This window comes from Sturnira hondurensis, unplaced genomic scaffold, assembly GCF_014824575.4.
Source record: "Sturnira hondurensis isolate 20B ecotype Veracruz unplaced genomic scaffold, ASM1482457v3 Scaffold0013299, whole genome shotgun sequence".
Taxonomy (NCBI): domain Eukaryota; kingdom Metazoa; phylum Chordata; class Mammalia; order Chiroptera; family Phyllostomidae; genus Sturnira; species Sturnira hondurensis.
In genome coordinates this window covers 3,121,669-3,130,234 of record NW_028085930.1, presented here as the reverse complement: position 1 = coordinate 3,130,234, position 8,566 = coordinate 3,121,669, and positions in this window count along the sequence as shown.

Sequence of the window (8,566 nt, the reverse complement as noted above, 5' to 3'; positions counted from 1 at the left end):
GGTTGCACATTTACGCACAGTGAGACGGACCATGCAGGCCCCAGGGGGTGAGGGCTGACAGCGGTGGCACACTCGCGTGCAGTGGGACAAAACGCGTGGGCCCAGTGACAGTGGCAGCTGTGGCACCTGTGGCTGTGGCGGCGGGAGGCGGCAGACGGGACGCCATTGTTCCTCTTTGACCCTGCCCCCATATACAGTATCACAACCCAGCAACTGAGTTGCCCTGCTCTGGTGAACACCTAGGGATCCGATCCTGCTACGTAACAGGCACGAACAGCCCAAAAGATGGTGCAAGAAGAACTCAAAGTCCCAGGGCCGATTAACTCTCAGCGACCGAGAAATTGCCAGCCTCTCAGAAGCACAATTCAAGACACTGTTTATCAGGATGCTCACAGAACTGGTTAATTATATTGTCACAAATTAGGAGAACATATGGCGGCTAACTAATTGAAATGAAGGGAGATGTCCAGGAAACCAATAGCGATGGAAAGGAAACTGGGACTCAAATCAATGGAATGGACCAGAAGGAAGAACAAAACATCCCACCAGAAAGGAATGAAGAAATGAGAATTCAAAAAAATGAGGAGAGGCTTAGGAACCTCCAGGACATCTTTAAACGTTCCAACATCCGGATTATAGGGGTACCAGAAGGGGGAAAGAAACAGCCACGAGTGGAAAACGTATTTGAACAAATAATAAAGGAGAACTTCCCCAGTCTGGCAAAGGAAATAGACTTCCAGGAAATCCAGGAAGCTCAGAGAGTGCCAAAGAAGTTGGACCCAAGAAGGAACACACCAAGGCACATCATAATTACATTAGCCAAGACCAAAATGAAGGAGAGAATCCTAGAAGCAGCAAGGGATAAGGGGACAGTCACCTACAAAGGAGTACCCATCAGACTGTCAGCGGATTTCTCAAAAGAGACCTTACAGGCAAGAAGGGGCTGGAAAGAAGTATTCCAAGTCATGAAATCCAAAGACCTACAGCCAAGATTGCTTTATCCAGCAAAACTTTCATTTAGAATGGAAGGACAGATAAAGTGCTTCTCAGATAAGGTCAAGTTCAAGGAGTTCATCATCACCAAGCCCTTATTATATGAAATGCTAAAGGGACTTATATAAGAAAAAGAAGATGAAAAATATGAACAGTGAAAGGACAGCAAACACACAGTTATTAACAACCACACCTAAAACAAAAGCAAACCAAGAGGACAGCTAGATCAGGAGTGGAACCATAGAAATGAAGAACACATGGAGGGTTAGAAACAGGGGGGTGGGAGGGGGAGAAGGGGGGAGAAGGCACAGAAAATAGCATAGATGGTAGGTAGAAAATAGATAGGGGGGAGGGCGAGAATAGTGGGGGAAATATAGAATCTAAAGAACTTGAGACACGTGGTTATAAACTAAGGGGGGGAGAATGGTGGGGGAGGGGGTGTGCAGGGTGGAAGGGAATGAAGGGGGGAATAGAACAACTGTAATGGTATAATCAATAAAATATATTTTAAAAAAAGAAAAACAGCTTTTCCACTTGTTAATATGGTTCTGATAAAAAATATTTCTTTAAAGAATATTTGTATGCCCACCTTTATGGCAGCATTATTTGCAGTAGCTAAGATGTGGAAGTAAGCCAGATGTCCATTGAAAGATCATTAGATCAACAAAATGTGGTGTATGTATATGTGTGTGTGTGTGTGTGTGTGTGTGTGTATACACACAGTGAAATATTATTCAGCCTTAAAGAGAAAGGGAATTCTGACACACACTGCAACATGGCTGAGCCTTGAGGAGATTCTAAGTGAAACAAGTCAGTCACAAAGGGACAAACACTGTAGCGATTTTAGTTGTAGGAGGTGCACAGTGTCATTGAACTCATAGACCAGAGAGTAACACGGTGGTGTCAGGGGCTGGTGGGAGGGGGATGAGAAATCACTGTGAAGTCATTATAGAGCTTTTTTCAAGAGGAGAAAAGTTATGGGGATGGATGGTGGTGTTGGTTGTACAATGTTATGAAAGTATTTAGTGCCACCTACAAATGGTTTAGAATGGTAACTTTTATGTTCCATATATTTTATCACAGTCAGGAAATTGAATAAAATACCATAGATATAGAAAATTTAAATACAGGAGGTAGAAGAGAAAAAATAGAAATCACAGATCATATACCTGCAGTTAACATTTTGGTGTATTCTCTGTGATTATTTTTCTGTCTACATATGTAATTGCCCAGTATGCAGTATTGATTATTGTTTATTTTCAATGAAGTATATATTACATATTCCAATGTCATTAAATCATCTTTGTCAATGTGATTTTTCATGGCTGAATGGTATCTCATCAAACAACTACCATAATTTATTTCCCAGTTGAATTATTTCCTAATTTATGTGGGTTGCTCCAATATTTCCCTGTTAGAAACCACATGATGATGAACATTCCTGTGTGTAAGTCTTTGTGCATATGCCTCATCATTTCCTTCAGTTAAAGTGCTGTAAGGAGAGGGAAGACATGTTCCTCAGGCAACTCTGCTGTGTCAGTGTCCAGGACCTTTTCACTGGCTCCTCAGCTCTCCTCTTCTACACTCACCTCAGGTCACCTATCAACCCAAACCAATTTATATTGCATCTAAAAAGTGCTTGTTTCCAAAAAACCCAATCTAAGCCTTTCTTTCTTCAAAGAAAGGCTTAGAGTTTGAATAACAGTGCCATCTACTGAATAATTACTAAATGTACTTTAAAAAGTAACAAATGTACAATTGGCATCTTTTTCATTAACCCTCAACCCCCATTGCTTTATCAGCATGCAGTTTAGTTAGAATGTTCTTTTATAATTCCTTCTGAATCTCTTTTATAACTTAAAAAATTTCAAGTACATACTTAAATTACTTAAAGCAACCTTGGCTGAAATATTCTATTATAATGCATGGTGCCTTTCTTTCACTTGAAATTTAAAACTATGGGTTTAAATGCCATTATTTAAAAAAGTGGACTTACAACTACAGTTAATTCCATCACTTCACACTCCTGTCTGACTGCTGTCAGGACACACGGACGACGTGTTCTTTCTCTGCATAGACCGTGTGTGCACACTGTTGGGAGTTCTGCTGCTGCTGCTCTAGTAACTTCGCACCCCCATTTCTCTGACTGGAGCTCTGTCAAGGAGTTCTGTTAAATGACAGTGAGAGTCCACATTTATTGAGCATCACGACAGGCACTGTGCTCAGCACTTTGTATGATCACGTTCCATCCTCACAGCAACCCTCCGAGTTAGGTGCTATCACTATGTCCAACTTCCAGTTGGGGAAAGTGGGGGTCAGAGAGATAAAGCCATTTGCCCAAGGTCAATGTAGAAGGTAAGTGGCAAAGCGAGTCCCAGACCACAGTGTGTGATTGATGACATAGGCGAGGGAGTGCACTCCACTGACTTTTCCCCCTAAACTGGTCATCCTCTGCTTGCATGGGCCCCACAGAGAAACAGAAGCAGGAAGAGTCTATGGAGGAGGTGGTACGAGACCTGCGGGCCCAGCTGACATCAACTCAGGAGGAGCTGACAGCGCTGTTGAAGAAGCAGCGGCAGCAGCAGGTGGGCGTGGAGAAGAGACAGCAGGAGACTTCGTTGTGGATGGTCCAGAGCACCAGGATGCACATGGATCCCACAGGGCCAAGTTCTGGTGGTTTCTAGGGGCTGGGAGTCAGCTAGGGTGGCATCTTTCCTAAGTGAAAGACGATTTTAGGTTGTCTGGGGAAAAAACTTCAGTTATTTTGCCAGACTCCTCTGGCCAAAAATAGAGCATTATTGAGTTGAGTTTCCTGCATTATTCAGCACCCTTGGGAGGTATTGAACCTGAATGTTAACTTCTTACACTGCGCTCTCAGCTTTTTGAGGATGAAGCATGGGTGTCGTTGTGAAAGCTCCAGATTCCAGCCCAGAGGAGCTTCTCAGTAAATATTTGTAAGATGAAAATACATAAATTGTCTTACTCATTTCTTCCTTTATTCATTCACCATTCAGTCTCTCAGCATGTATTCACTGAGCATCAACTGTGCCAGGCCCAGTTCATTCAGAGGACCTGAAAGACAGAAACGACACAATCTCTACCCTCAAGGGATTAGAAAGTTCAGATCAAACTCAGCCCACTCCAAGTGCAAGCCATGGGGACTGTGGGACAAAAGTTCTATGGGTCTCCATGGTGACTTACATGACAAGGGACCCTAGTATTTTCTCAGTAAATATTTACCACAATGAGGAATTAATGATTCTATTGTTCTTGATGTTCTTTGTAGGAAGCAAAGACCACCTGTCAGAGGGAAAGAGACGCTAAAGCCATATTTGAGGAGTGGAAAGAAGAGCTCTCTGAGGAAATAGACCAACAAAAACAAGTCTTTTGGGATGAGTTGAAAAGTTCTGTCCTCCCTAAGTCTCCGTTAGAAGAGGTACTCAGTGGAAAAGACTTTTCAAATCTCATTTGTTGAAAATGTGCTTCTCTGTTCTCAAAGTTCATTTCCTTGGTCTGTGCTAGTTTTATTTCCTCTGGCACTGTGGGGGCTCAGGGGCCGTGAGGCCGGATCCCGGAGGCCAGTGCCTGGGTTTGCAGCTCTGCTCTATCCCTCATTGGCCGTGTGACAGTACGGAGTTACTGAACCTTCCCGTGTCTCGGTTTCTTTTCTGTCAGGTGGGTTCCTGAGAGAATTAAATTAGAGCGCTTAACATTATCTGGTATATACCAAGAACTTCCTAGATATTATTCTTCCATATGCAAAGGGTTTTCGTTACTGGACAAGAAATGAGGCAAAATTTAAACGAGTGTATTTTTCTTTCAACATGAATTTGCTGAGTGCTGGCTGCATGACAGGAAGACTGAGGGGCCTGTGGAGGTCACACATAACAGCTAACATCTATCAACTGTATCTACTGTTTTCCAGGTCCTGTGCAGAGCACCTTATATACATTAACTTTTAACCCTCATAGCTATCACATACTGTAACACTCTCAAAGTAGGTACCCCATGAGCTTATTAATTTCCTTTTTCAAATATTATTAACATTCCTCCTTTACAGGTCAAGACATGGAGGCCACACAGCTTGCTCAGGGGTCACACAGCTATTAAGAGACAGAGCTGTGCTGGGGTTGGAAAGTAGCTCTTTAAACCTCAAAGCTCCTGCTTTTCTACTGGATATACTATCAAGTTTATTCAGGAACCCTTTACTAAAGTTATCCCTGGACTGTTTCTGTGCATGTAACCTGTATGACTAAAACTGTCACAGGACATAAGTTTTAAGGAGAAATATCTTCAAGAATATATTTTGCTCCTGTGGGTCATCCTAACATCCAGGAGAATCCGGCTTTTGAAAATGAACTAATAGTGTTTCTCATAATCATTCCATGTTTTGCCTAAAAAGGCAACTTTACTGGAAGGATATTGTCATGGGCTATGCCTGGAATTTTGGGGGCTCTGTTGTCTCACTCTGAGTGGGAAAGTGGAGGGTGGGAGGTGGCGGGGTTGAAGTGAGAGCTCTGTGGGTATTTACTGTAGTGACCAGGACCCTCCTGTGCTAAATGTTTCCCCAGTGTGGTCAGGGATGATTTGGGGAAATAAGGTGCTGCTTCCCCAAATGGACCTCCTGCTTCCAAGCCCAGCTCCTCAACCCTCATTGTTGAGGTCATTTCAAACTTCCTGACTCCACCCTCCCCTGACATGGTGCAGGCTGACCAGGCATTTGATACCTAGGCAGGAATTTGAATTTGGAGTTGTTCAGAAACCACTTTATCAAGGTTCGGAAGGGTTACGTGGAGTTAGGAAATCCTGAGTTTTGGTAAATGAGAACGTAATTTTTATATCTTCAGTTTCTTTTGAACTTGAATCACATTCTACTAAATTTTAATTCCACTGAAGTATAGGAACCAAAATGGATACCAAATTCTGTGTAGGTGGATAACAAATTTGGTAATACATTTTTTTTTTTAAATTCTGAGGGAAAACCACCAGGTAGTATTCCATTTTGAGTAATGGTGAAAAACACTGTGAGACATCCATTTTGTGCACTTCTGTGGGAACTTGCTTCCCCCGGGCCAGGCCTGAGCTCCCGGGAGACACTGGAGAAGGAGAACCCAGACTGGCGTGGGTGTTCACAGGTGTGCTGATATCTAATGAGGGCAGGTTGGGGTTGTGGTTGGGGTAAGATGTGCCCATCTGACTCTGCTCCAGAGTTTTTTCTTTTTTCTTTAAAAGAAAAAAGCCAGGGTTAGATCTTCATCTAAACAAAATCACACCCTGGACTTTTCAGAAACCGGTGGCCTCACAGTCCTGCCATGAGATGTGCTCCAACCTCCAGTCTCTGCAGGATGCAGAGTGTGAGGAACTGCTCAGGCAGACACAGGAGTTCGAGGACCTGAGAATTCTCAAGGACACAGAAATTCAGGTGAGCAGGTCCTCTGTGCTTTTCCTCCCAAAGCCAGCCAACAGCCCTCTGTCCTCAAATAAAGTTCCGTTTTTATTCTATGGTTTTAGGAAAGTTGAAAGACATGAAAGTCTCTATATTTTCAGATCATCTGCCAATACAAGAAACATAGAATAGGGTTGTCGGAGTGCTCCGGTGAGAGTCATGATATGTGTGTGTACAACATCAGATCTGCCTGGGATCTTTTTCAAAATACACGCAGCTGTGTCTCTTCTTGAACAACCTTGCCCTCATTCTGACTCCAACCCAGTTGAAAACAACTCTTACAAAGTGTAACAAGCTGCTGGATTTGAAAATATTTGAAATGAATATAGTGGTGTGGCAGTATTGCAGAATTGGCTCTATGGAAATAGAAAATATTTGATTTGTAGCATTTGTGATTTTCTGTGGTGTAAATATCCCCACCATGGCCAATTTCATGCTACCATTGTAAAGTGAACACATATGGAATTGGGCCCCGACTGGTGCCAAGAGGTTGGGTGCCACCCTGCAAAGTGAAAGGTCGCTGGTTTGATCTCTGGTCGGGGCACATGCCTGGGCTGTTGGTTTAGTCCCAGCTGGGGAGAGTCAGAGAGACAGATGTTTCTCTGTCTCTTTGATGTTTCTCACCCTCTCTTTCTTCTTCCCTTCCCCTCTCTGTAAAAATAAATAAATGAAATGTCTTTAAAACAAGTGAAAAAACAAACACTATGAAATTGGGAAGCCTTGAGTCTAATCAGCTCTCTTGAGCAAGTTGGATGTGGCCCTGACCACCACTGGATGAATCTATAATAGTCCAATTGTATATGGTCTGTATCACTGATAATTAATTCCATGTAAAGGAAGGGCCATTGACAGCCAACAGTCCTGCTGTGCTTCTCTTTCTGCTCTGCAAGCTTGTTAGGAAAGAGCTTCATGCCTAATAGTTAGCAGTAAAGTGTTTTCACTGCATCATATTTCATAAGTTTTCCACTGAAGAAAGCCATTCTGTTTTAAGAACTCTGTTTACATTCTTTGGCTATTTTTCTGTTAATTTTCTAACCAATCTGTGAGTGTGTATAATGCATGGAATTTATCCCATCCTTTTGTTGTTCTTTTAAAAGAAACATATTAATTGTACTATTACAGTTGTCCCATTTTTCCCCTTTGCCCCCTCTACCCAACCTGGAACACCACTTCCCTCTAGCATCTCCCTGCCCCCATTCCCACTTAGTTCATGTCCATGGGTCCTGTATATAAGTTCTTTCACTTCTTCATTTTCTATATTATTCTGAGCAACCCCCTGTCTATTTTGTACCTGACAACTATGCTTCTTTTTAAAAAAGGTCCTTTTTATTTAAAGAATATCAATATACTGTAACTCCAATTATAGTTTTAAGGGTGTTACACATGTTTCTTAGTAGCATTTTAAAATTAAATCATTTTTTATTCTTGTTCTGTTATAGTTGTCCCAATTTTATTCCCTTTACCCTCATCTTCCCATTCCACACTGTGCTCCCACAGTCAGTTTCCACACTGACTGTGGAATGTCTGTGGGTCATTCATACATGTCCTTTGTCTGGTCCTTTCCCCTTCTTTACACCATTATCTGCCTCTCCTTCCCCTCTGGTCACTTTCAGTCTGTTCTGTGTTCCCATGCCTGTGGTTCTGTTTTGTTCCCTAGTCTATTTTATTTATTAGCTTCCTCTTATAGCTGAGATTATGTGGTATTTGTCTTTCACTGACTGGCTTCTTAATCCCTGCACCTCTTCCCTCATTCTTCCCTTTCCCCTTCCTACTTCATAACCCTCTAAATGATCTTTGTATCTATGATTCTGTTCCTGTTCTGATTGTTTGCTTAGTTTGTTTTTTTCAGAATCAGTGGTTGGTAGTTATGAATTTGTTTCCATTTTACAGTTCATAGTTCTGCTCTTCTTTTTCTTCTTAAATAAGTCCCTTTAGCATTTCAGGTAATAATGGCTTGTTGATGATAAGCTTTACCTTTAGCTTTACCTTGTCTGGAAAACACTGTATCTGCCCTTCAATTGTAAATGATAGCTTTGCTGGGTCCTTGCTTTTCATCACTTTGAATACTTCTTGCCAGTCCCTTCTTGCCTGCAAAGCTTCTTTTGAGAAATCAGCTGATAGTCTTAT